The 27,072-nt window shown below is 29.4% G+C and overlaps 1 pseudogene across 1 annotated transcript in view; it reads right to left on the bottom strand.

Annotated features, from left to right (window-relative positions):
- Positions 1–27,072, bottom strand: part of LOC149062218 (uncharacterized) — a 510,544-nt pseudogene that overhangs the window by 103,956 nt on the left and 379,516 nt on the right. The window lies entirely within an intron of this gene.

The following is a 27,072-nucleotide window of genomic DNA, read 5'->3' as shown; positions in this document are numbered from 1 at the left end:
TCTGTAGTATACTACGTCGCCCTTGCTGAACTTCACCGGTGTCCCGGTGTTCGCGCTCGGTTGTACCACTACATTTTTGCCTAAGACTTGTTGCTCCCGCACTACCCTCTCTTCTTGTGATTTTCCGATATTGACCGGTGTTGAGCCTGACAGCGCCCAATCTCCGAGCCTCTTGCACTCGTTGCCGAGAACGAGGACCGCGGGTGGGTAGCCTGTCTGTTCGTTACACCTGTTCCGTATCGAAAATAGAATTGCGGGTAGTTTCGTGTCCCAAGATTTGTGGTTGCCGTCGACAAGCCGTGCGCGCAAACCCAACTTTTAATCGCAGGAGTGAGGTTCACATCCACAAAAGTTTTATCTCGTATATACTTTTCACCAACAACCAAATTTGACACGGCTTCGGCGATGACGATGTTGGTGATGGTCCGCGGAAGGCCGGTCGCTGATTTAAGATGGTGTTGGTGTGGTGGTGAAAAAAAAGTACGAAATACACTCACTATTTCGTGGTATCGTCTTAACCAGACGTTTTATTGAGTTTAATCACAAAACAAATATTAATAACGCGCGTACGGGTCGAGTGTAAGTTAAGATCGATACAATCGCGTGGTCTAGTATCGTTCGATCGTGGTGGTTTCTTTTTTTGCCCGTAGGTGAAACGTCTAGATCGGTACGACGGTCGGTGAACGAGTTGACGATCGGCGGCGGCCGGTACTCGTCCGGCGCGACTTGTCTTCCCGTCCCGCCTAGCCTTTGCGGCGTGGAGGGAGAGTTGACGGTGCCGCTTCGTTGTCACCCGTGGTGGTGGTTGATTAAGTCGTAGACCGGTCGCAACGGTGCCTGTACTTTGTACTGGCTGCCGCTGCGTACCGTGTCAACACAAAGCTCCATGTATTACAGTACGATATTTAGTAAATCAATATAATGCACACTGCAATTTTGTTTTCGTGTTAACCTATCATTGTCTAACCAAATGCAATTTCATTTACTTTTCGGCATCGAGTCCGTAGACTGCAGACTTTTCTACTGATCAAGCCCCCGACAACCTTTGTAAGTACCTATACTAAATAATAAAAATAATACTATGCTAGTCGGGAACCCAATAATTTTACTCATATATTTTAGTTTATAATTACAATAACAAGATAATATTATATTAAATTTTTAATAACCATTGTCTTAAACGCATTCATGTCATTGACAATGTTTCCGAAACTAGTGACACACATTTAATATTTAACCATGTTATATTTATAGTGGTATTTCAACTAAGTCTGTAACCAACCAGTGAAATCCGGCCATCTATTCAAAATCTATTAACGTCAATTACCTAGTGTTGTGACAACCTATAAACAAAGAGGACTTGTACATAAATTTATCATAGGCTGTCTACCGCCAATGATCAACTTCACGGGCTCATTTCAACTCTTAAGTCTAACCAATCAGTGAAAGCCGGCCATCTATTCAAAATCGATTAACGTCGAGTGGTGTTGTGACAACCTGAAAAGTGGAGGGCTTGTACATAAACTTGTCACAGGCTGTCTACAGTCAATGATTTGTTCCTTCGGAGAAGTTTTCTAAAAACTCCCCGGAGGATTCAACTTCACGGGTTGATTCAGTCTCCACCGAGCTTATGATACAAGTCTGAGGATACTTTTTCAGTTTTTGTCACAACACCAGTTTGCAAGCTGCAAATCTTATATTTTGTGAGTTTTTTATTCTTAATTATTATTAATTTTGTTGTATGTGGTACATTATTATGGGTATGTTCGAGGCACTCATTAAAATAATACATTGGTATATAATTCTTTCTTTATTAGTAGGTATTAATGGTATTATGTTATGCAGTTTCAATTTACTTTTCAGCATCAAGTCCGTATACTTTTTTATGATCAAGCCTCCGCTTATGTAGGTACTTACACTAAATAATAAAAATAGAATGCTAGTCGGGAACAAAAAGCCAGAGTGTAGTGTAAAATGGTGAAGTGGTTTAACCGTTTTAGCTGTAAGTATTAGCTACTTGTATTATATTATTATAATAATGCACTAAACAAATTGAACATGTGTATTGTAAATGAGCTACAGTAGATTTTTTACTATGTTTTCAGAAATGCTGCCTACCCGTGGCAGAGCGGGACCAATCCGATTATAATTATAATAACGTTATAAAGATGGGTTATAATTTAACCAGTAGTAAAAAAAAAATATTTTTGGTATTAAGAGAAGTTTCTACTATGGGATTATGCCTTGAATACTATCCCAATAAAAGCAAATGGATTAAAAATGCATTGCCTAAAAAGTATAATTTATCATGAATTAAATTTTGTAATATTTTTTTAACTACATTTATTGCAATGCTTAAATATTTCATTATAGACAAATTGAATTGAAGTCTTGCATAAATATTGAAAAACGTGTAGATAAATGTACGAACAAGACATCTATATACTTGTGCACTAAAGTCAAATCAATCTACATTCAATTTGATGAAGATAAAGGATTGGATGAGTGGTTGCAACTGTTGAATAGTTTAATTAACGAACCTGAAAATTCACTCGAAGATTTTTTTAGTAATTAATAATTATTTATGTAGATTTTTATTGTTTGTGTGTATTATCATTTATCATGTTCGAATTAAATTGTTTACAGGAAATGTTTGGTACATATCTATACTTAAAGAAAATTTAGGAATAAATACAAAATTATCAGGCATGACTGGATTCAGTTTATGTAAAAAAAAAGTAAAATTTACGCAGTATCCAATAAAATCTAATGAACAAAAATCTGTGGATATAAAGGTATTTGTGTACCTACATTATGTTATATTGTATAATTTTTATTACTAATTTTTAAGTTGTTACCCCTGCTGGGGAATTGTTATTAGGCGGGCCGCCGGCACTACAAGCAGTAGTCCGTCGACCGTTAACCGTCAACCGTTGCTCCAACGGTGACTCCTTATGTTTATTGTTTTTTTTATATATATTGTGTAGTTATTCAAGTTATAGAGACTATTAAAGTGGAAGTTTCTTAGTTTTTAGTACTTGTATCTTAGTTAATTATTATTTACAGTCCGTTTTAAGTGCGAATATTTGCATACTCTAACAATTAATTAATTTTTGCTATTATTAAGTCATAATTAAAATAATATTATTTTATTTCATTATAGCTATCTAGTATTTTATGCTGCGGAATCAGTAACTCATTGTTTTATATCGAACTAGAGTCAACATCACCATTTGGTTCCGATCAAATTCGGATGGAAACTAACAGTTCATATATTTCAAATGCCATTTTTGACGTTCTAAGCGAGGGCTTAAGAGAAATGCAAGGTAATTTAAACATTCAATTTTTTTTAATAATAATTAAAAACTTATGATTATAAAAAAGTAACTACTAATTTGAAATATTCCTTTTAATTGGCTTACTAAACAATTGATTGTTTACTTAAATATTATATATTGATTATGTTTAAAAAGTAATTATTTGTTTTGTTTTTATTTTTCATTGGTAAAGTTACAAATTTCAATACCAAGTTTAATTCACCAAATGGTTACATAACACCGCCTACACCTAAACCAATATTAAAAATTAAACAAAAAAACCCCTGAAGTAATTCCTCAAGAAATTGATTTGATCAGGTCTGAAGATAATTTAAAACCACATCATGTGAAACAGTTATTATACTCAATAATTTCAAATATCTGTATAACAGCTATCAGGTATAATATAGTTTTACTTGTTGTGTAACAATATTTTTATATAATTATTATACTAAACTTCGACCTTAACCAACTACTGTGCCCTCTACTAACCTGTCTGGGAAAACTGCTCAGCTACACACATAAGGCAAATTCATATTTTCCAAAATAAAATCCTAAGAATAATAACAAACACACCATGGTTCATAACGTTAACCTCCACAAAGATCTCCAAATGCTGCAAATTTTCACTACTCACTTGAACAAATTTGATGATAATCATGAAAACTGTTAAGTAAATTTTTTTGAATGTGCATTTTTTTTTTATACTTTTTCCAATTTCTAACTTTATCTGTAATAATCGTAGATTGTTGAATTCACTAGTGCACAGTGTGAATCAACTTCTATTACAAAAGAAACTGTTTTTTCTGATGTTGAAGTGAGTTTGTTAATTATTTATTTACAAAAAAACATTAGATGAATTTGTATAGGAATTAGTCGAAGAAAAAGATATTGATGATGGAAATGAATTAGATATTGATATGGATATAAATATGGTTGATCATGATCATAATTATGTGATCAACACTGCTCAAAATCAATATTTTAATTCTAGTGTTATATAACTTAAAATATATATAAAAAATAAACATTTTTAAAATACAAAACTTGTTACACTCTTTGGATGAATAGTTTAATAATTTACTTTGAAAAATATCAAAAACTATTGAATTTTAATAATTGGAAATAATATGTTAATTGTGAATATCATAGATCTAATTATGACTTATAGATACCTTCCATAGACAGAATTGTTTTAGCAATTGCACTATCTAAGTATTTTACAAAAAGTATTAAGTAATAAAACCTTTAATAATTAAAGTTTAATTATTAAGTCGGTAGTAGTCAGTAAATACCAGATACCAATTAATGTATATTTTACGAATTATAATATTTGTATATTGTATAGCACTTGGAGTAATTTTCATTTTTTGTAGAATATTGGACTATCTGACTATAAAGTATAAATTATAATATAATAATTTACCACTATGGCCGTCATAGTTTTTTGAACTAGTGTCTACTACATACTACAGTACTACTGTCTACTGTCTAATGAGTAATGACTAGTATAAAAAATAAAATTAATTAAAATAATAAATATAAATACTATAAATACTATAAATCTGTTTAAATGTATAATGCCATAACCTCAAAAAAAGTCTGCAGGGCAGCGCTCAATTGTACTGCGGCCAAATTTTAAAATGGATTTGTCTCACTAAGCGGAATGCTGATAATGTATAGTTGTCCGACCTTATCTTCCAAGACCGTGGTCCAATGCATATCATCCTACTGTAATGGCAGAAATCATAACTTATCAAGCCGAAGGAGCACCATTTTCAAAATATTTATTTGAAGAAGAACAAACAGTTGCGAAGATTTCTCCGTTAATATGGTGGATGTCATTTAAGCAACTGTTTACTGCTGTAGGATCATCTGCAGGAATTGAAAGATTTTTTTCAACTTTTCGATTAGTACACAGTAAACTAAGAAACCGTTTAGGTGTGGAAAAAGCTAGTAAACTAGTATCAGTATGTAAGAGTCTAAATACAAATTCCTAAGTCAACAAGTAGTGATATTGACAATTGAGTCATAGTTTTTTTAATATTTTATATACCTACTAGCTACTAGACACTAGTTGACCATTATAATTTATAATTTGTAACATTGTTATCTTATCTTAAATAATAAAAAGTTTAAGAAAAGACTGATAATTAATATTTTTTTTCTAATATATGCAATATCAATATCCTAATTTAATTAAATGTATTAAAAAAACCCTTTGTAGGGCAATGCTAATATGGTATATTATACTTATTATTTTTTTTTTTTTTTTTATTAGAAATAAGGCTTCGACATCGCCGGTCATTAGCCTGGAGTAGGTTTACAGTGTAACTGATAAGTAAAGCTAGTACAGAAGAAAGGAAAAAAAAAAAGAAAGGTTAATTTTTACAAATTTTAGGGACTTGAAAATACGGAGCAGGATTTATACAATGTTAAAAATTATTAATAAGGTTAGTATTAGTTAGAAATAAGATAATTTTATTGATATTTTTTTGATTAAGGGCTTCTTCAATATTCTGTGGTATTTCCAGGTGGTTTCGTATGTGGCGGTATTTTGAGCAATGTAAAATTATGTGTTGGACAGTGAGGTCAGCGTGTCATTCATCGCAGGTGGATGGAGGGCTTTTGTTGATGAGGTAGGAATGAGTAGAGAATGTGTGCCCGATTTTACATCTAGTGATTGAGACTTCTTGACGTCTGTTAAGGTGATAAGGTGAGTTCCATTTCTTCTTGGCTAATATGGTTGCTTTATAAATGGCTTGAGTTTCGGCTGAGAATATACTGGTTTCAGGTGGGAGTTTGTGAAGGAGTGTGATATTATTTTCTGAGATAGCAAAGCTGACACCGTGGGTGGATTTTGATGCATCAGTATAAATTTTGGTGAAGTGTGGGTACTTGTCTTGTATAATTTCATAAAATTTTGAGGTGATGATGTTTGGATTTGTGTTGTGTTTGCTATGTTGGAGAAGTTCGGTATTGATTTTGATTTGCCAAAGCCAAGTGGGGTGGTTTGGATATGTGATTTTGTTTTTCACAGATGTGTGTATATTGAGGTCAATTATTAGTTTGGAGAATATGACACATATGTGAGATACTTATTAATTATTACTTACAACTTGTCACAAAAAAAAAAATAATAATAATAATCTATTTTTCATTTAATTTATGATTGTATTTTTCCTGTGGCCTATAACTATAAGGCTAATGGCTATGAAGGGAAATCATTCCATAGTTTTTTTTTTTAAATAAGTGATTAAAACACCCAAACAAAAAACACGTTTAAACATAAGTTTAAAACGTTTTAAACAATATTGATGATGTTTATAATGAAATGTTTAAAACAGTTTTAAACGTTTTGATTAAAACACTTTGTTTTAAACATACCAACTCTGGACAGAGGTAACAATCCACCGTTTTTCTTATGTTTTTTTTTTTTTTTAATATCCATATATTATTTAAATATTGTTCAAAAATTTGGCGTAGTCTCAAATCGATATCGACTTCCCGGTATAAGCATATAATATCCCGAAACGGAAAAAATGAATTTAAAACTATATCATATTTAATTCATATATTGTATTATTTCCTTAACTGTTAGAAAATGGCAAATCAGAATGCTATATAGAAAATAAGAATTTTGACATTCAGTGAAATGTTCATGTATTTGCAGTTGTTTGTTTTTGAATTAGATCAAAATGAGAAAATCGTTACATGAGAAATCAAAATATGAATATCCAATGTTGCAAAAATATTAAAGATTGTATTGTATTAAGTATTATACTTAATGATAAGAAATATTACTTTATTAAGTATCATTATTAATATATTATGGTAAATTTAATATGCATATAATAAACACATTTTGTTCTTAAACTATTATTACTTCTTATAACACCTACCTATTTTTTAAATAGGTACCTAGTTTATTAAAGTTTAATTAACTTTCATTACATAATATACTTTTGAAAATAAAAGTATTATTTTCTAACTACATTGATATTTGAATAAACTTATTTTAATGTTAATTTAACCAATATTTATATTTTGAATTACGCCAAAATAGTTTTTAAAACACGCGTCATGCAAAGTATTAAATTGACCTAGTTTTAAACCCAGAGTAGTAGTTTCTACAGTTAAAATAGCATTTATTGGTTATTTAATTTAACTTGTAATAGTGTTGATTTAACAACAATTAATTTTGATTTTAAACTCGATTTAGTTTTTCCAACTGTTAAATAAGCATTTATCAGTTATTTAGTTTCACTTATAGCTGTGATGATTTGATAACAGTCCACTTTGTTTTGAAACGGATTGAAGTTGCATTGACATTATTTGGTGTTAAAACAAGTATTTAAAAATGTCAATAATCGTTCCTACGAGTGTTAAAAAATGTAGGTAAACCCAATAATGTTAAATCAACTGCAGACTAGCCTTAGCTCAAAAACGACGATCAATTGTGATCTATGTTTTCTATACGTGTGGTTGTACGATTTTTAATGATTATTTATATAAATGTGGACCGTAAAAATCGGCAATACCGGTGTGTGATGTACACGCCGTAGACAAAGTATTCGTATTTGATAATTAACAATTTGTAAACTTAATTACACCCTCATATCTCGCCAAATAATATTGGCCTTACAGATTTCGGACCTATGAACAATTGTGAGTTATTTAACATCTTTAGTTCAATTTCGAAGTATCTAAGTCATCACGATAATACTTGCGAAGTCGAGTTTGAAAAAACTTCGTTACTGCAATCACTTATAAAAACTACAGCCGTCAGCTGGATGACTACAGGGTTTTTGATATTTTTACACAAAACTACCAGGGATGGTAGCTGGAGACGTGTGTAATCTAATAGTGTAGGTTTCAAGTCGGTCGGCCTATTACTATTATTCGATTTTAAATTAATTTTTTGAAATCGAAATTTGCACAACTGCCGGGTGATTTCGCCGTGCACGACCAACATACAGCCGTTACACCATGAACATAATATTAAAACACATCATTACAAAATTCTGACTATGCAGGTGGCAGTTGACGTTTATAAGTACGAGGTTTGACGAGATAGTGACTAGTGAGTCGGCGGTCCGTGAACGATAAAAAGATCGCCGACGGACGGTAAGCTTCGTGGCCGTCGCCAGGTCTGTGCGAGTGTTCGATACGGCGGACGCAGCGAACCTGGTGGCGTCACAGAGGCAACTCGAGCTACGAGGCATCATGACGTGGCAATGGTACGATATACGATATATCATAACTTTGAAAAATTGGTAAAAAAAAACTACTGCCCTTACACCTTTAAAAAAAGCGGGTAAGTCGTGGATGTCGCCCTGCGGTTACAAGTGGTTACTGTAATGGATGGAATTAAATTTGAACCAATGATATTGTAACGTCACAGAATTTTGACGCTTTTTTTTATTAGAATATTACATAATATCATTATTATAATCTTATAATATGTCCACGTCCTTTTATTATATAACTCATAGTATTTCCATAATCTCTATTATTATGCATGCGCTCATTAAATATTATAATGACATAAACACTGTTATGTAATACTAGTCCCCTGACCTGACCTGATATCGCAGAGGGCGCTCCGCCGTTGCTGTCGGGCGTCGCGGTCGTAGCCGCAGGCGTATACGGACAGGGCAACCTGTTTCCCCACTAATGAATATTATACGAAAGTTCCCGACGCGACGCACTGACCAACCCCCTACCCAAGAACATCGAGACGCCGGAACGGCCTACGACCAGCCACCGACGTATACTGCCGAGCTGTCTGTTTTTCCACTCTCGCAACACGTCTCCCGGACTCAACATTTTTGTTATTTGTTTTCACCATCGGCGGAATACCACCATGATGGGCTGAAGTGACGTCATAGGCCCGAGGCGGGCGAAACCATCTCAAACATCATCAACTCAGTACAAGCAGTCGTCGTCAAGTATTATTTTACCCCCAACATTCCCCTTTTTTCATTTTGATTATGTATCACCCTAGTTTTTTTTATATACTCAGATTTTCCTCAGAGGTGCCCCGGTAACCATCCTGCGGAGCCGTGGGTCGTTTCCTTTAATACATCTAAGTGTATAATGCGTCATACCGACGTATGATTATCATTCCGTGCGGGTAACCGCTTGTCGGAGCCGTAGCATTATCTTATATATTTTTTCCCTGTATTTTATGCACTTTGCCATGTGCCAAATATTATATATTTTTGAATTGCACTTGCACTTGCCATGTACCTAATTTTATATTATTTTATTCATATTGTTTAAAACACACCCTTTTCTTAAAACCGTGTAAAATATAACTATATGATTACCTTATATTTTGTCACATTTTTTTATTAATATTATTTATTTTACATTTTTTTTCCCCAATATAAATCCTCGGCATTTATTTGCCGTTGCGTGTATCAAAGCCTATGAGCTACACCGACATGGCCACGCGGTGCGGCTCCTAGGTCACGACAGAAGTGTTCCCCTTTTGTCGTGGGTGGTTTTCGGTAGGTAAAATGCCCGAATTCTCACAATATTATATCATTCTATACGAAAAACGATTCTGAGCGAAGACGGTTTATCTGTCTAGAATATATTATAGATTTTTACAAATTTTCAAATCTTAGATTTAAAAAGACAATTGTTTATGAATTTCTAGTTTAAAATAATTTGCGGATTTTTGTGATTTTCGTGATTTTTACGTATGTTGTCTAAAATTCAAACTTTGAATGCTTATTAAAAAAATTTGTGACTATATATTTATTTTATTTTTCAACTGCTATTGTTTAAATATGTTAGGAGTCTTGTATTAAATTTTCAAATCTTAGAATTAAAAAGAAAAACTTTTATGAATTTCTATCTAAGATAATATGAACATTGCCGTAATTTTTACGTATTTAGTCAAAATTTGAACTTAAAACGCTTATAAAAAAAAATGCTGCCTATGTATTTTTAATAGTTTTTAACTGCTATTGTTACAATGTGTTAGAAGTCTTGTATTAAATTTTCAAACTAAAAAAATAATAATAACAAAAAACAGCAATAATGATTTCCTAAGTAAAATACAAGGATAAGTCAACGGTAAAGAAGTAAAATCCAAACACAAAAAAAAATATCAATATCTGCTCAGAATCTAATATTATTTTATAATATTTTATAACATGATAAAATATTAAATGAAGTGCGATAATCCAAAACGTGGTATTGCCAAAAATCAAAATGTTCACAAATTAAGAAAATTGTAACAGGCGATTATTACTATATATTATAAACTGTGGTGGTGGTGGGGGGGGGGGTATAAATCACCTGAGGTAATAATCTCCTGTTTGGAAAATTGTGTATTAAAAACAATAATGTAATTTTATTACTGTTATAAAAAAAAACTTAAAAATAATATATTGGTTCATAGGTAATATTGCAGTAAGTATTAATTAAATGTTTAGGATTAGTACAAGACTATTATAAATATTTTTTCAACATTGGATTTTGATTACCTATATATTCTAAAATGTCTGACACATTGAACAATTTTTAAACCAAAATTTTAAAATTATCGGTACCTATCATTTGCATTTTTATAAATTTGTAGGATTTACTTACTTGGGTTTTAGATATATTTAATTCATCATTATATAATATTATTGTGTTGTTTTGTTTTGCTTTGGAAAATATTAACTATTAATCCATAAACTATTAATTTCAAAATTATTACAATTATTGCAAATCCTGTATATTATAAATTTTTATAATATTTTTAAATAAATTGTAAAGAAACATATATATATATATATATATATATATATATATGTGTGTGTTGTAGTAAATAATAGAATATTAAGGGGGTATGGTGGGAAGGAGGCTGAGCTCCTCATTAATTTTCCAAAAAATTTTTTGTGGTACTTGTTGGTTTCTAATTTGGAAAGTTTGCTCGACTATTTTATTACTGTTTCGGCGCCACTGAATATATTATTGTTTATAATTGCTTACAGTAACTGGCGATTGTTACCCCTCAGTTATATCACCGGATGAGGGGTATAAAATTATAACTATAATTATTAATAAATTAGGTATTAATTGGGTAGAAAATAGAAGTAACGAGATAATTATAACGATTAGGTTTTTCATTCATACCTACTTATGTTGTTTATTTTGTCCAAAAGGGACTGTTAGAAAACCCTGTGCTAAGTGATTACTTTTTGAAAAAATAAAAAATAAAAAAAACAAACAGTTCATAACATGAATAAGACAAGTGTGGTTCAAATTTTTATTTCTGTTTAGTAATGCATAAATAATATTTTATAAGTTTTAGTTTTCTAGTTATGATAATATCATTATAATTAAAGGGCTCCCACAGGAATTTATCAAGTGTAGGGGGCAATGTATAAATGTTAATAATTATTTTCAGTACAAATATGTTTTATACCATAGTGATTATTTGTTTTATTATAGTAATAATAGACAGGTCCATTTCGACAGCCTGTACATTTTCGACTTTCCAAATGTTCTTGTGTACATTAGTTTGCAGATAATTTGCGTGATTTTGCGGACTAATTTCCATTCGAACTACTCCATCAATTATTTTAATTTTTACTATATCTGGAAAAATAACTAAACCTTCAAACACCTCTTTATTTGAACAAATAAACTTATCAAGTTTACTTGATTTGTTAACATTCAATTGATTAATTCTTTGTACTAGATCTAGATTTAAACTTATACAAGTATTTAACCCTAAAATAGGAATACAGTTTGGATGATCTACTATTATGAACTGTACATTTTTGACAATTTCTTTAATTTTACATTTTAACACCACAGTGCCTATTGTCAGGGGCGCATTATGGGTTCACATATGGGGGGGGGGGCAAAATTATTTTGCGCCCCTGGTGTATTTTATGAATATTAATGAAAGTATAAAAAACTTAAAAAAAAATTTACTCGCTGCGATCGCAAAATTAAGTTAATAACTTACATTGCACACAGTTATTATACCTACATAGAAATCTTATTAAATTAATTAATTAATATCTATTTGGAACTTGGAATAATAATCCTTTCTTTTAAAATAGTATTGGTAATTGGAATATTTATTGTGTAAAATGTTTATATTTCATTAACTAATAAATACCTTCTAGTAAGCAACTCCTATATTTTTAGTTATTTATGGAGTACCTATGTATTAAGCATTGACTTATAATAATAAATATATCTTTATTCTTTATTAACAGTAAAATATTATTACATATTATAAAACTATTTAAATGACAAATATGGAACAATACTAATTAAAATATTTTTTTTCTTATTTTTTTGTTGACAAACTCTTTTATAATACTTGACCAATCAATACTTCTAAGCATCTCATTTTCTATTGACAGCAATGAAAGGGAAGATGTTTTATCTTGAGATAAGGTGGATCTTAAATAATTTTTAACTCGTCGAAGCACTGAAAATGATCTTTCACCACTCGCATTGGTACAAGGCATACAAGCAAAGATTCTTAAAATTATAAGAACATTAGGAAAGGTAGCTTTTAATGGAGAATTAGATCATTTTTTTAACAGTCCGTTCATAGATAAATCATTATTGTGAAATGATTCAGTATTTTTTTTGAATTGAATAACTTCTTCAACAAATGATGTATTCAAATCTTCAGTATATATACTTACAATGTTCAATGCACTTTGACGAACACTTTAAGTATCCGAACGATTCAAATCAAACAAAAAACCAAAGTTTTTATTAATAACTAGATAGGCTGCCTTTCGTTCATTTAAATTTGAACATAACGTATCAATGATCACATAAAAAATATCATTCTTCATTTTATTTTTTCCAATGTGAACAGTACTATTAAAATTAGAATTATCGTAAAATGCTGTTTTTTTTCTTCTTGTTTCTTCCCAAGAAAATGCAGACTTTCCGCTAAGCTCTTGAGAATCTTTTAAAAAGTTATCGAACACCTCTTGAAGATCTAATATGTATTTTTCCAAAGATTCATACAATTGAACAACAATAGATAAATCAATATTGGTAGACTGCAATGTTTTGCTAGTAGAATCAAATCTATTCAATATTGGTGTCCACATTTTTAACATAAAAACAAAGTTTAGTTTTTTCTAATTTTTTTTTAATAGATGTAGCCTCATGTCTTGTTGATGGTTGTTGCGTGTTATCTTCTGACAAAACTTGAAGAACTTGTAATACATTTTTGTAACCAAACGAAAGAGCTTTACACACTTCATAACGTGATGACCATCTTGTTGTACATAAATTCTTAAGGACAAATTTGGTCGATTGTTCATACAGATTCCATCTATATGTAGACGAAGAAAAAAAGTGTAAACCATTTGACAATCATAAAAAAACCGAGTTCCTTCTTTGGTAATCTCAGCTGCATTTGACCCAATAAGATTTTGTGAGTGTGCGGCACACGGTACAAAATTAGCATTTTTAGAATATTTTTTAATACGTGCTTGTAAGCCATTATATCTTCCAGACATATTTGATGCGTTGTCGTAGGCTTGTCCCCTGCAATTTTGTATGTCTATGTCCAATTCCTTAAATTTATCAATTAACACTTCCTCCATTTGCTCTCCCTTATGTCCTACAGAGGATAAAAATGTTAAAAATCTTTCTTCAGAATTTCCATTTGGTTTTATGTACCGAATCACAACAGTTAATTGACCTTGTTTACTGATATCTGGAGTAGAATCTACTATGATTGAAAAGTACTTAGCTTCAATTATTTCAGCAACAATTTTTCTTAGAACCAAATTGTTCATTAAACTTAAAAACTCATCACATATTATCGAGGATAGATATGAAACATTGCCTTTCCCTTGGTTACCGTATTTAGAAATATGTTCCGACAAAAAAGGATCAAATTTAGCTATAAGTTCTAAACATCCCATATAATTGCCATTATGTACTGAGCCAAATTCATTATTTTTACCACGGAATGGTAGTCCTTTTTCAGCCAAGAAAGTAATTGTTGCAATAACTCGATGGAGAACATTAGTCCAATAATCCAGTTTTGATTTCATTTCTTCGTGTAACATTTAATCCCAACAAAAACACTTCGTCAACTCCGTGTAAAAAAATGCTGAGTAAAAAAACACTAGTCATCTATTAGACTTCAGCATTATAAATATGTGATATCATAAATAAATGCTAAGTTAACTTAAATTTGAAAAAAACTAGTAATTTATAATACTTAAACATTATAAAGCTGGATATCAAGAATAAATGCTAAGTAAATAAAAATTGAAATCATTTTCAGACACGAAACCAGAAATTTCTGGACACGTTTTTACACCATGTATTTATTAGTGTATGGTAAACATATAAAAATTAGGATTATGCTTACCTATTGGTATATTATGTGTCGTTGTTAAAAATGACATAATAATAATAAGTTTTCTAAAGCAAATGTGATTACATAAAACTATTGATGCCTATTTAAAATAAAATAGCTGTGGAGAGCATATACTTTTAAAGATACATCCAGTGTCAGTCTAGCACACCAAAGGCCCATGGATCAGTTTTATTAAGGGGCCACATAATAAAAATAACAAAATTTACTTGACATTTTGGTAAAAATGCTCACCACCTTTTAAAATATCTGCTGAATAATTAATAGTAAAAATAGAGTATTCGGTATTCCTATTATAAAAACAGTATTGTATTGTAACAACATCGTTCTTAAATGTTATAAAAATCTCAAGTATTCAAAAATCTTCAAGCGTATTTAAAATTCCGAAAATTTTATTATAATATTTATAATTTAAGTTAAAAAAATAGGGTGAGTATGCATAAAAAATTACTCTGTATAATATTAATGCGAAACCTGACGAGAGGAATCATTCGTTTGATAATAAACTATGAAATTATTGAAATATTTGAAAATACAAAATAATAAATAATAATTATTAATTACACAGAAACGAAATTACGAAAACCAAAATTATTTTTATATTAGTAAGTATACTTTACAGGGTCCTTACTCCCTATATATAGACCAGGCACACATCAAGCAAATACAAATATTTATGAGACCTTAAAAAAAACGACGGGGCCCTGGCCGCATTCGCGGTCCAATGGCCGTGGCCAGGATACATCTAACTATTTAAGAATAAAATTTACTCATTTTTTTACCCATATACATTTGATTATTCATAATAATATGAACTCAATAGTATGTTTATTATAGTAACTAACACCCCCTTCTATTGCTATGCAAATCAAATATTATCATATATCATGTATTTTGATTCTAAATTCTATTTTTAAAATTATTTAAATCATTAACATAGCCTTGATAATGAAAAATACAATCCTCAACAAAAATTCTCAGTAAACTTTTTTTTATACTTTTATTTTTTACGCTGTCTTTCGGTTTTTATCTGTACAAATGCATATTGCATACTAAATATTTGCAACTATATAATTTTATTGTATTTTGTAATATTTTAAAATGAAAAAAAAATATTTCAAGAAATCCTGTTTAGTGAGTGGTAAGTTTTTTTAATTATGTCCTATTAATATTTATTTATTTAGGGTGTAGTAATAACGATTTACTCACTCCAAATGAATCTTTTTTTAAATTTCGTACAGATTGTTTTGTTAAAAAAAAATGGATGTATCTAACTGGAGCTAAACAAAGTTAGTTAAATAATTTACTTTTTTGTTTGTATTTATATTTAATTGTTATGCTCATGTATAATATTTCAAAACTATTAAAACCAACTATATGGTAACAATAATACATTTTTCTGTATAAGAAATACTATGTATGTTTATCTTAAAATTGTTACAATTAAAATTCTCAAAAAATAATTTTTGCAATGTTTATCTTTCTTGTTGGATTATTAGGCATTTTGAACATTTGATAAGCAAATCTGGCTTTTGATATAATAAACCAATTTGATTGGTTCCACTCTCGGCCTCCATTTTATTTCGATAGTTAAACAATCGTGATTTCGATAGTGAATTACCTTGGTATTTACACAATAATAATAATTGTTAGTGTTTATCAAATGCCGATTGCGGACTACAATGATGACATCGTCAGGGAGCATTATTTTTTGGTTTTTTTTTTTTACGTAACCAGTTATCAGTATTACTACCACAGAACTACCTACTATTATCACAGAATAGAATAATCAGAAAGGACACTGATATGAAATAACACAGTCAGCATAGGCTGGTATTAAATTCAGTCCGCCATGTTTTGGGAGGAAAAATCAGTGTGACCAGTAAGAATAAAAAAAACTATGCTACTTAATATGTTCATTTTTAACTTTATTCCAAGTTAGATAATTTAGATAATTATTATAAATTAATAGTTTAAAAAAATTAAAAGTTCAAAATACAAAATACAAATTTGAAGGTTACATATTAAATAATAATTATTTACAGTATTCACAAACACGTTTAAACTTTAGGTCAACACTCAACACAATATTTATTTTTTGTACCATTACAGTAAAATATAAATAGTAAAACAATTCTTAAATTATACAAAATATTGTTTAATTGGTAAGTCAAAATACAATTTATACATAATATATTTACATTACTATAAGTGAGAAAGAATGTCCAATTTTCTATATTTTCTAGGAGCTGACATTAAACTTTTATTTAATTTCTTGATAGTATGAAATATTCTTAACCGTACAAAAGGCTTTTCAGAAACTCCAGATTAAAATTTGGGCATGGATGTGTAAATGATAAGTTATCTAACAAATTTTTTATTTTCCATCCTACTTGATCTTCTATAGCAAGTGTAGAAAAGTTGTCTGTAAAAATATTATCTAATTCATTTATATAATTTAGAAAAGAATCTGGTGGTACGTTTAACTGTCCATAAGCTGTTTTTACTTAATTTTGGTAAGCCTTGAAATGTGTAAATAAAAATGATTCATCAATGTTATTTTGACTCTTGGCAAACTCCAAGCAAGTGTCGCAGGTATGTTTATCCAGACATTTTTTTTATAAAATAACCACTTACATATGAAAGAGCATTTCTAGAAGTAAACTCCAAATCTCTATAATCTAAAGTCCCAACCCTCAAATTGTTACAGGAATATGAATTCTTCTCTGGAAATAATGTATTTGAATTATTGAGTGTAGGTGTAGTTGTATCCCCAATGTTGGTAAAAATTTCATCCAAGTCCTCCAAACAATTTGCTCCATCTGAGTGTTTAAAATAATGTAAGAAAAACACTTTCTTAAATGCCCAGTAAAACTGAATTGTGGTTGGATTTACATTATTACCGTTCTGATTTCTAAAATTTCCAAACATGTTTTCCAAGCAGTCCTGGTTTAATCTGTATGTGCATAATGTATATCCAGGAGTTTGAATTTCATCCCATAATTGCAATAATGAATTTATTGTAATTTTCCATCCATTTATAAATTTCATGCGTTGAGAGACATCAATATGTGTAGTATTTCCATCAATAATTTTAGTATCAATAACACGCATATTATTAAAAATATCTATCATCATGATTAAATGATCTCTCTGGTTAGTGGTATTTTTGAATAGCAGGTTCAATTCTTTACTTGCTGCTTTTGTTCTAGAGTTCAATATATCAAATAGTTTGTCCATATACTCAATGAAATTGACTGTAGTCTCAGCAGCACGAGGTAACTTACCATACTCAACACAGCTACGCATACTTGCTGCAACTGTTGCACTGAAAACTTGAGATGCATAAGATACTTTCATCTTCTGAAATGGACTTGGATTAATATGTGCATCAGTGAGCTTAGGTGCACAGCGATTAACACCTTGGTCAGCCTTGTAAAAATCATTCAAGTATTTTTTATCTGTCATATTGTTGAAAACTTCAAGATTGTATTTGAAAAAATTGTTTCTTGTTGACTTCAACAAATGGGGCGCATCAAACACATAATAAATTTTGAATCCATTCACAAAGAAATATGGTCGTTCACTAGTTACATACATCTTATTAGCAAAACTATAGAAATTTGATCCCTGATATTAACAGAAATACTTTGTAGTCTTGAAATTACAGCAAAAATTGTATTCTGTAATGGAATTCCTGTACAACTGTTATTGATAAAATAATATGCCACTGGCTGTTTCCACTTATAATTTAAGCTTCTGACCATAAAACAAAGAACATGTTTTACAGGTTCATAAGTTTTTTTTTAGATGAATGATTGAAACCAATAATTGAATCTTTTGATAAATTATAAAATAGATTTGTTTTAATGGCCATTTCATATACACATAGAACGCAGTCTTTTGCATCTTCTTTTAAATTTTTGAATTTAAGTTCCATAGAATTAAATAAAATATCATTTATTCCTATTCCAATTTCAATTTTCTGTATAATTCTTCTTAATGTTCTAGGTGTAGGTAGTTGTAAAATGATTTTTAAAAATCTGTATGCGATGGGTCCAAAAAAATAAATTGTTAGAGCTAACTGTTTAAGATGACTATTATAACGATAACCTTGAGGTTTTCTGCTGGCTAATTTGACATAATTTTTTATTAACATTGCTAAGTTGGGTGGCAAATGGGCATCAACAACTTCATTGAAATGATCAACAGATGTTAGCATTTCTGAAATACGTTTTGTGTTTGCATTCGTATTTTCTTCTAACTTCTTACATTTTATCTCCAGTTCACGTACATAGTCCTCAAACTTTTCTTCCTAGGAGTGTTCACTGATAGCACTTGAGTGGTTTGGGTACAAATTGAAGTTGAAGTTTGACTACTTTCTGAAATTGTTCTGTTAGATGATGTTACATCTGTAAATAACAAAAAATAATAAATATAACTCAATATTGTAATAAAAGTAATATCTTTTCTTTTTTTTTTTTTTAACATAATTTTTTATTAGGCAATCTGTTACAAATTTTGAACAATAAGCTTAATTGATAATTTTTTGATACCCACAGGTAACACAGAGTGAAAAGACCTCCCAGTGGAGCACTTTGTCAAAATGTAATATCTAATAGTTATTTATTAATGAAAAACTTACAAGTTTCTGTTGTTGAAGAGTTTGATTTACTTGGTGTGCTTGAACAAACAGGTTCTTCAAGAATAGAACAATTTTGACTACTGTCAATTAATTTAGTACTATGATCCAGATCATTGTCTTCATTAATTGTAGCTGGCTCAAAATTAACATCGGTTGATTCTAAATAAATAATATCAAAGTATGAATAATTGAAAAATTAACAATTCTGACAATAATTATTTGTTTACTAACCAAATTTGGTAGGAATAGCTGTTGGCAATAAAATAGTCTCCTCAGGATTAGCATACATTTTGGAAATAAAATGTTTACTACAGACGCGATAGTTATCAAAATTTTTTTCGAGAAGATCTAATCGTTTACATTTTGCTAACCATTCTTTACAACTTAAAAAATAAATATAACAACCATTTAATTATGACTCATCAGCAGGTGACAATGAAGCAAATTTACTTACAGATCTATATCCTTGGGGAACCTGTGCATTTTGTCGCCCTTTTCATTGGTTTTACTTTTACAATTAACACACAATTTAACAATACACACGAGAACCATGATTACCACTTATATTAAAACAAAAAACTAAAAAGCTGATAATTGTATAACTGACAACTGTATTCGTAAAAAACGTAAGATCGCAGATGAACGTATAACACGTGAAAAAACTGAACATTTCTTTTTGAATATTATATGCAGTGCCGCAATTAGCGGGGGTGCATGGCACCCCCAAAAGAGCCCTATCATCGTATTTAGGGGGCCCTTTTCAGACATAAAAGATTTTAGATTTTAAACTGATATTCATTTTTATTCCAATTTATAACACATGATGAAAATTGAAATTTTTCGATTTCATTGTCTAGTTACGTCCAGCATCTAATATTATGTTTTTATAGTATTGATTATACTTATGAAGATAATATTTTATACTATGAATTTTTAACTACCTATGACTTGTACTTAATATTTTAATATTAATATTTAATATTTTTGTATCGTTAGTTTCAATATTGTGTTAAATAATAGTTTTCGACTCCATGCTATTATCAATGATGTTATCTGATAAACAATTGGAGAAAATAATTGGATTAGTGCTATTTTTAGACTAGTTCAGTGTGTGATGACTAATAACTGATAAATGACAATATTTTAGTTAGTGAATACATATTTTGTGTTTCATTTTTGATTTCACTTAAACAATAAACGTATAAAATGTCTCTAAAATATGCTCGTCCTAGTGGTGCTTCATTTTTAAAATGATAATTTGTATTTGTATAAATATATATTTTAGATTCTGAGCGATAAATGTATTAATTTTACCATGATGTTTTTTTTTTGTGTCTGTCATCACGTTTTGGGGCACTAAAAGTGCTTAAATTTTTGACTTCAGTACCTCGTTCGATCAGAAAGTGAATCTAATTGGTACTAAGGGGGGGAGGGGGGGTCAAAAGTAAAAAATTACGACAAAATCAATTTTGGTTTTGATGTAACTCTAAAAAAAATTACCATAGATACATGCAATTTTCACCGAATGTTTATATAAGTATATTCTATCCACCATGCAATTTTAAAAAATGTTCGACTTAAGTTGAACTATTCATAGGCATATGCAATTTTCGATCATTATTAGTTTTTTTTTAAATTAATATCGATAAAAATTTATTTTTTGGGTAGAAGATCTTGAAAATTTAATACAAGGTTTTAAATATATTGTTACAATAGCAGTTGAAAAATAAAATAAATGTTGTAACTCTAAAGCAAATGACCAGATACTTGAAATTTTCACTGAATGTTTAGATAAGGATTTTATATATTTTATATAATTTTCAAAATATTTAGATTTGTTTTGAGCTGTTTACTGACATTTTAATTTTTCAACTTTTTTGGTTTTTTTTTCTATAAATATCGATAAAAATGTATTTGTTGGATAGAAAAGCTTAAAAATTTAATACAAGGCGCCTTTCATATTTTTACAATAGCAGTTGAAAAATAAAATAAATGCATAGGTAGTCACAATTTTTTTTTACAAGTATTCAAAGTTTGAATTTTGACAACATACGTAAAAATCATGAAAATTAGTAAATTATTTTTCGCTAGAAATTCATAAAAAATTTTCCTTTTATATCTAAGATTTTAAAATTAAACACAAGGCTCCTAACATATTTTTACAATAGCTAGTGAAAAATAAAATAAATATTTATTGGCACCATTTTTTCTACAAGCATTCAAAGTTTGCATTTTGTCAGCATACGTAAAAATCACGAAAATTCGCAAATTATTTTAAGCTAGAAATTCATGAAAAATTTTCTTTTTAAATCTAAGTGTTGTGGACTGTAACGTTTATTTGTGTTTTGGTTCTCGAATAGGAGTAATTAGATTTAAATAAAATGTAACGCACCTTGTTTAAATTGCAAAATATACTTTTTTTATTACGATTCCGCGAGACGGTGCTGATTACATCGATCGTACGCGACTGACACAAAAGTCATACAATATAATATGGGTAATGTAATAATAATAATGTGCTATCGGAATCGGCCCGCATTGCGTCTTTATCAAGACTGAGCGAAACCAACACCAATTACGTCTTATAAATACAAAATAATAATAAAATAATATAATATCATGCGTCAACACTAAGAATTGAAAATTTATAATAATCTATAATACATATACCCTAGACAGATGGCTGCATCCGAGTTCCGTCCCGAGAACCTTTTTTTATACCAATTCCGTCCCTGTTAAAAAAAAGGTATATACCAATTCCGTCCCAGTTAGAAAAAGGTATATACTAATTCCGTCCTTAATAATTTTCATAATTTAGTCGTAATAATTAATATAAAAATTGTTATAAAATGCATACAAAAAATATAAGTATTCATATTATTAATACATTTTCATAATTTATTGGTCATAATGTTATATACATTTATAATAATAATTAAAAATTCAGTAAATACTAAATAGTCAAAGTATATATACGTCATATTTATAGTAAAAAAACATACATTTTTACAAATTTGTAATTGGATTGAATTTATAGGATATTTTTTTTACAAATTCCAATCGTGATATTTGACCTGAACTGTATTCATACATTTTTTCTTTAATAAAATCTTCTTTAGCTAATATGGGTTTTCTTCGTTTTATACTGCTTCTTAATTTGATGTAGGAATCTTGTTGAACATATTTTAAAGCTTCTATAAACTGATAAATATTTGGGTGGGCATGATAAAACATTCCATTGAATTTAGAATGGAATGATTCACAGTTATTTGTGGTACGTAAAGTACTATGTGAAAATTCAGCCCATATACGAGGTGGAAAAGTAGATTCAGGTGAAATATAATTATCAACCAAGTAATCCAAAAATAAATCTATTTTTTCATCAACTGGTTTGATTCCCATTAGATCAGAAGCAAAAAAATCACCTACTTCGTCTGGTGTTAAAAATGGCAATCCAAATATGTACTTTAAAAATCTACCAATCTCAGAATTATCATTTCTAAAAAAAGTGGACAATTTAAGATCTTGAATTTTACGCCACCATGATTGCCCTAAGTGAAATCGACATCCTCTTAAATTTATCTCTGGCCAAACTGCATAAACAGCAGTATGTATAGCACTTTCAAAATCTGCGTAAATGGTTTGTGGTGTAAATTGTAACTGGAGCTTATCACATTCTGCACATAAAAATTTAAACGCATGTTCATACGTGTTTTTTGCTTTGTTTGGCAGTAAAAAAAATACTAGTGGAATAAAATTGTTTGGTTCTTTTAATCCATGAATAGTAAAAAATTGTGTAAATTGTTTTGGGCAACATTTAAAGGTTCCATCAACATAAATAGTACTAATTTTGCTTAAATGAGATAAGTTTGTATTGCAAGTAAACATAATAATGTGTGTAATTGGATCATTCATAATTAAAAATTTTTCGTCATTATTAGTATGTATCGTAATTTGTTTCAATAGTTCATGAACGTCTTCAATGGTTGTGGGTAATTTTGATAATATGGATGACCTAGCACGATGTATATTTTTTCTAATTAAGTCTATATCATTAGAGGTAATAGTATTAATATCATGATTAGAAAGTTCTTTATGAATAAGTTTAGCTGGTTTTTCACAAATATCATCAACAGCTTTTCTTTTTAATTTATTATTAAGTTTTTGACGATTTAAATTAGTTTCTTCGGTTTTATCATGGCTGTGGTCTAAATTTTCAAAGACAATTTCTTTTTTTGAACCTGTTGAATGGTGTTTAACAATTATTAATTGTTTTTATTGAGGTATTTTAGAAAAAAATCATATATCTGCATATTTACAAGTTTAATGAATATTTGGTGAATATTTTAGTGATTTTAAGAAAATATTAGCATTATATTTTAAGCATTAAAGAACCTAAATATCCACTCTTTAATTATTATAAATTTAGTTATCTTACCAATTTTTATATATGCTTTGCATTGTTTTCGAATGCACTTCCATCGTTCAATATCGTTATTCAGCTCTTTGTGAAAACAAAATTTAAATTCATTTTTAATAATTAACATTTTACCTTTTTCACTGTACATATATTGTAGACTATCCATTTTTAATATATATTAACGAAGCACGGACACGCACAAATAACGACTGAAAAGTTTATTTAGTTCAATAACTGAAATCATATTATCTTTATTTCTTAATAATATGATATTATTAAATTCGATTATTTTGTGCGGTAACTGATATCATATTATCTTTATATCTAAATAATGTGATATTGTTAAATTCGATTTGACACGGGACGGAATTGGTATATCCGTCAAAAAAACCCTGGACGGAACTAGTATATCTAAAAATTCAATTTTTATAATTGGGACGGAACTCGGATGCAGCCAGACAGATAAACTGTCTTCGCTCAGAATCAAATTTAATTTCATTCATTACAGTAACCCACTCGTAACCTACTGTACAGCAGAGCGACATCCACGACTTACCAGCTTTTTTTATATTTAATTTAATTAATTTATATTATAATTTATTAAAATATATTTGTACCTATTTCTATTTTCTATTGCAGTTGTTGAATAATATAATTAACATTTTATTTATTCAAATTTGTAGTATAATACTATAATAGCAATGCTATTTTAATAAACTGTATTAAGGTACATAATGCAGTGTTTTTTTTTGTACTTACAAATTAAAAAATATCAATCGAGATGAAAACACATATGGTTTTAGGTTTACATTTCGAATGGAGGCCTATGCATAAATTATTTGATCTGTTTTTGTAAGCAAAATTATTTAAAGTCAAGTGATAAATATTGTTTTGCTTTTTAAAATTTGTACTTGGTAGTTGGTATGCACTATGGATTGGCATTATCAGAAAAGCCAATATAAAAATGTTTAGCCCCCTAAGATGGGAAACGAAATTTCTTTATTATTTTTGGGGTTTTTTTGTTACCAGGGGGTTTAAACCTACCCTTAATTGCGCTTTTGGTGCTATTACTGCTATTCAATTTTGTAAGACAAAAGTTTGAAATAGGGGGCCCCAAAATTTGATTCGCACCTGGGCCCTTTTATCTCTAGTTGCGGCACTGATTATATGAATTGTAAACAAACAAATGTGATAATAGTTTCCTCCGAAAACATGGCTGCCTTGAATTGACAATATTATCAGAGTGTCCTACCCCTGCTATTATTATGTTGTAAAATGGTAAAATCGTTTATTTTGTCTAATTGATGACATAACTGGATTGTGTAATTGCTACTGTACTGATAAGTGATAACTCAAGTGTGATTTATTACTTTGTTATTAAAATGAGTGTCGTCAAAAAAAAAGAAAAAGAACAGTTTTAGATTCGTAGGTAGCAGTGTATTTGACTATGACTACGGTAGCAAAAATGAAAATAATATTCGCAGACTACAGAGGAAACCGTGTACGGGTAAAACATGTCAGAGCTCGAAAAAATTTCAAACACAAGTAATTATTAAATAATTTTACATTTAATTATTTATATTGCTATATTTAGATTATACTTAATCAGTGGCGTACTTGGACCTGAACTTTGGGGGGGGGGGTTTTATTCGTGATATTATTTTTCATTGACATGTGATAATTAATAAATATGTAATTACTACTTAACCATATGTATAAAAAAAAAATGTTAAATTATATAATAATAATAATAAAAAAAAAATATTTAGATACTTATATTTTTTAGAACATTAATTTTCTATTTTTTTCTGAAAAAATATCGACCACTTCACTACTTTTTATTTCATTTGAAATACACAGTCAATTTTAGAGTACAATAGTAGGTAATAATAATAATAATAATAATAACAATATCCTTACCTGAACTAATTTTATTTATTTCTGATTTCTCGTAGTTTGGTTCGTTATTATGATCACGATCATGCTGGTCTCTATTCTCTACATATCAAGTTTAGGTTTTTTAATTATCCACTTATCCATTGTTAAATGTTAATATACTTAAACCTTTTAATAAAATATACTTAAACTTTTTAATACAAATATAGAATAGTTCGTACTTCGTATGCAACTGTAGTTTAGTTTGTCACTATAAGTTTAATATAGTTCAATGGTTGATAAAATAACATGTAGGCACTATCTCGGTAATACGTGAAAACGACGTTAACGATTGTCGATTATAGATTAAAGTGGCTAACACACTAGGTGATTAATCGCACAAAATAAAATGCGTTTTACGACGACGATAAAAGATTGTCATAATAATTACACCGATCGTCCACGTCCATATCTACAATATCTTCGTGGAAATACTCATATTTTCGTAGGTACCCACATTAGATAATGTAAGCTGACAAGCTGTACTATTAATAATATTTATAATTCAGAATTCAGAATTTGAGAAAATTCAGATAATTTGTTATACCTATGTACAGTACAATTAATATACAGGTACTAGAAATTTTAGTTTTCTCATAATAAATTAAATCATCCATTAATTTCGGGGGAGGGGGTTATCCCCCCCCCCCGTTAGTACGCCACTGTACTTAATTATTTTATGATTTATTTCAGACTGTAAAGACTGATTTTATGCCTGAAAAAATAAATGTCTTATTTTTCCTAATACAAGTTCTGACAGTTCTGTTACAAAATTTCAGAGTTCTCCAATGTTAATTCAATCACAAACAATTACATTTGGATCAATGGTAAATTTAATTATATCTATAATACCTACATGGCTATATATTATGTATAATAGAACGTGATACTGTCATGGGTTGTCTCCGTTTACAAGTCCATAACAGAACCGTTGAAATTAATTTCTAATTTTTGAAATTTTGATAGGAATACCGAATAATTATTTTATATTAAATAATATATTACAGGACCAGCAAAAACATTTAGTATAGCGTACAGGGGTCCAAAACTTGATGTAGGAGAAAAATTCAAAATCTTGAGGAAAAAATGTGTCAGTTGACCAACAACTTAATAGGAAAATATAGAGAAAATTGATTGTAACATCTCAGGTCCTACGGGGACTGTCAAGCTGGTATCTCAGGTCCTACAACATCTGTCAATCTACGAGAAGAAGAAGGTTTGTCTGATTCTAAATTTATTATACATTGACTTTAAATCATTACTTGAAGAAATAGTAATAGCATAAAGCCTTTAAAAATATAAAGTAATCAGTTTAAAAACATGTCGTAAGTATCTGGTATACCTAAATTATTACAAATGTTTCCATTAATAT

This window comes from Diuraphis noxia, unplaced genomic scaffold (genome assembly GCF_037042655.1).
Source record: "Diuraphis noxia isolate RWA-SAM2 unplaced genomic scaffold, SU_Dnox_SAM2 contig0001, whole genome shotgun sequence".
Taxonomy (NCBI): Eukaryota; Metazoa; Arthropoda; class Insecta; order Hemiptera; family Aphididae; genus Diuraphis; species Diuraphis noxia.
This window is presented reverse-complemented; position numbering and strand designations above follow the sequence as displayed.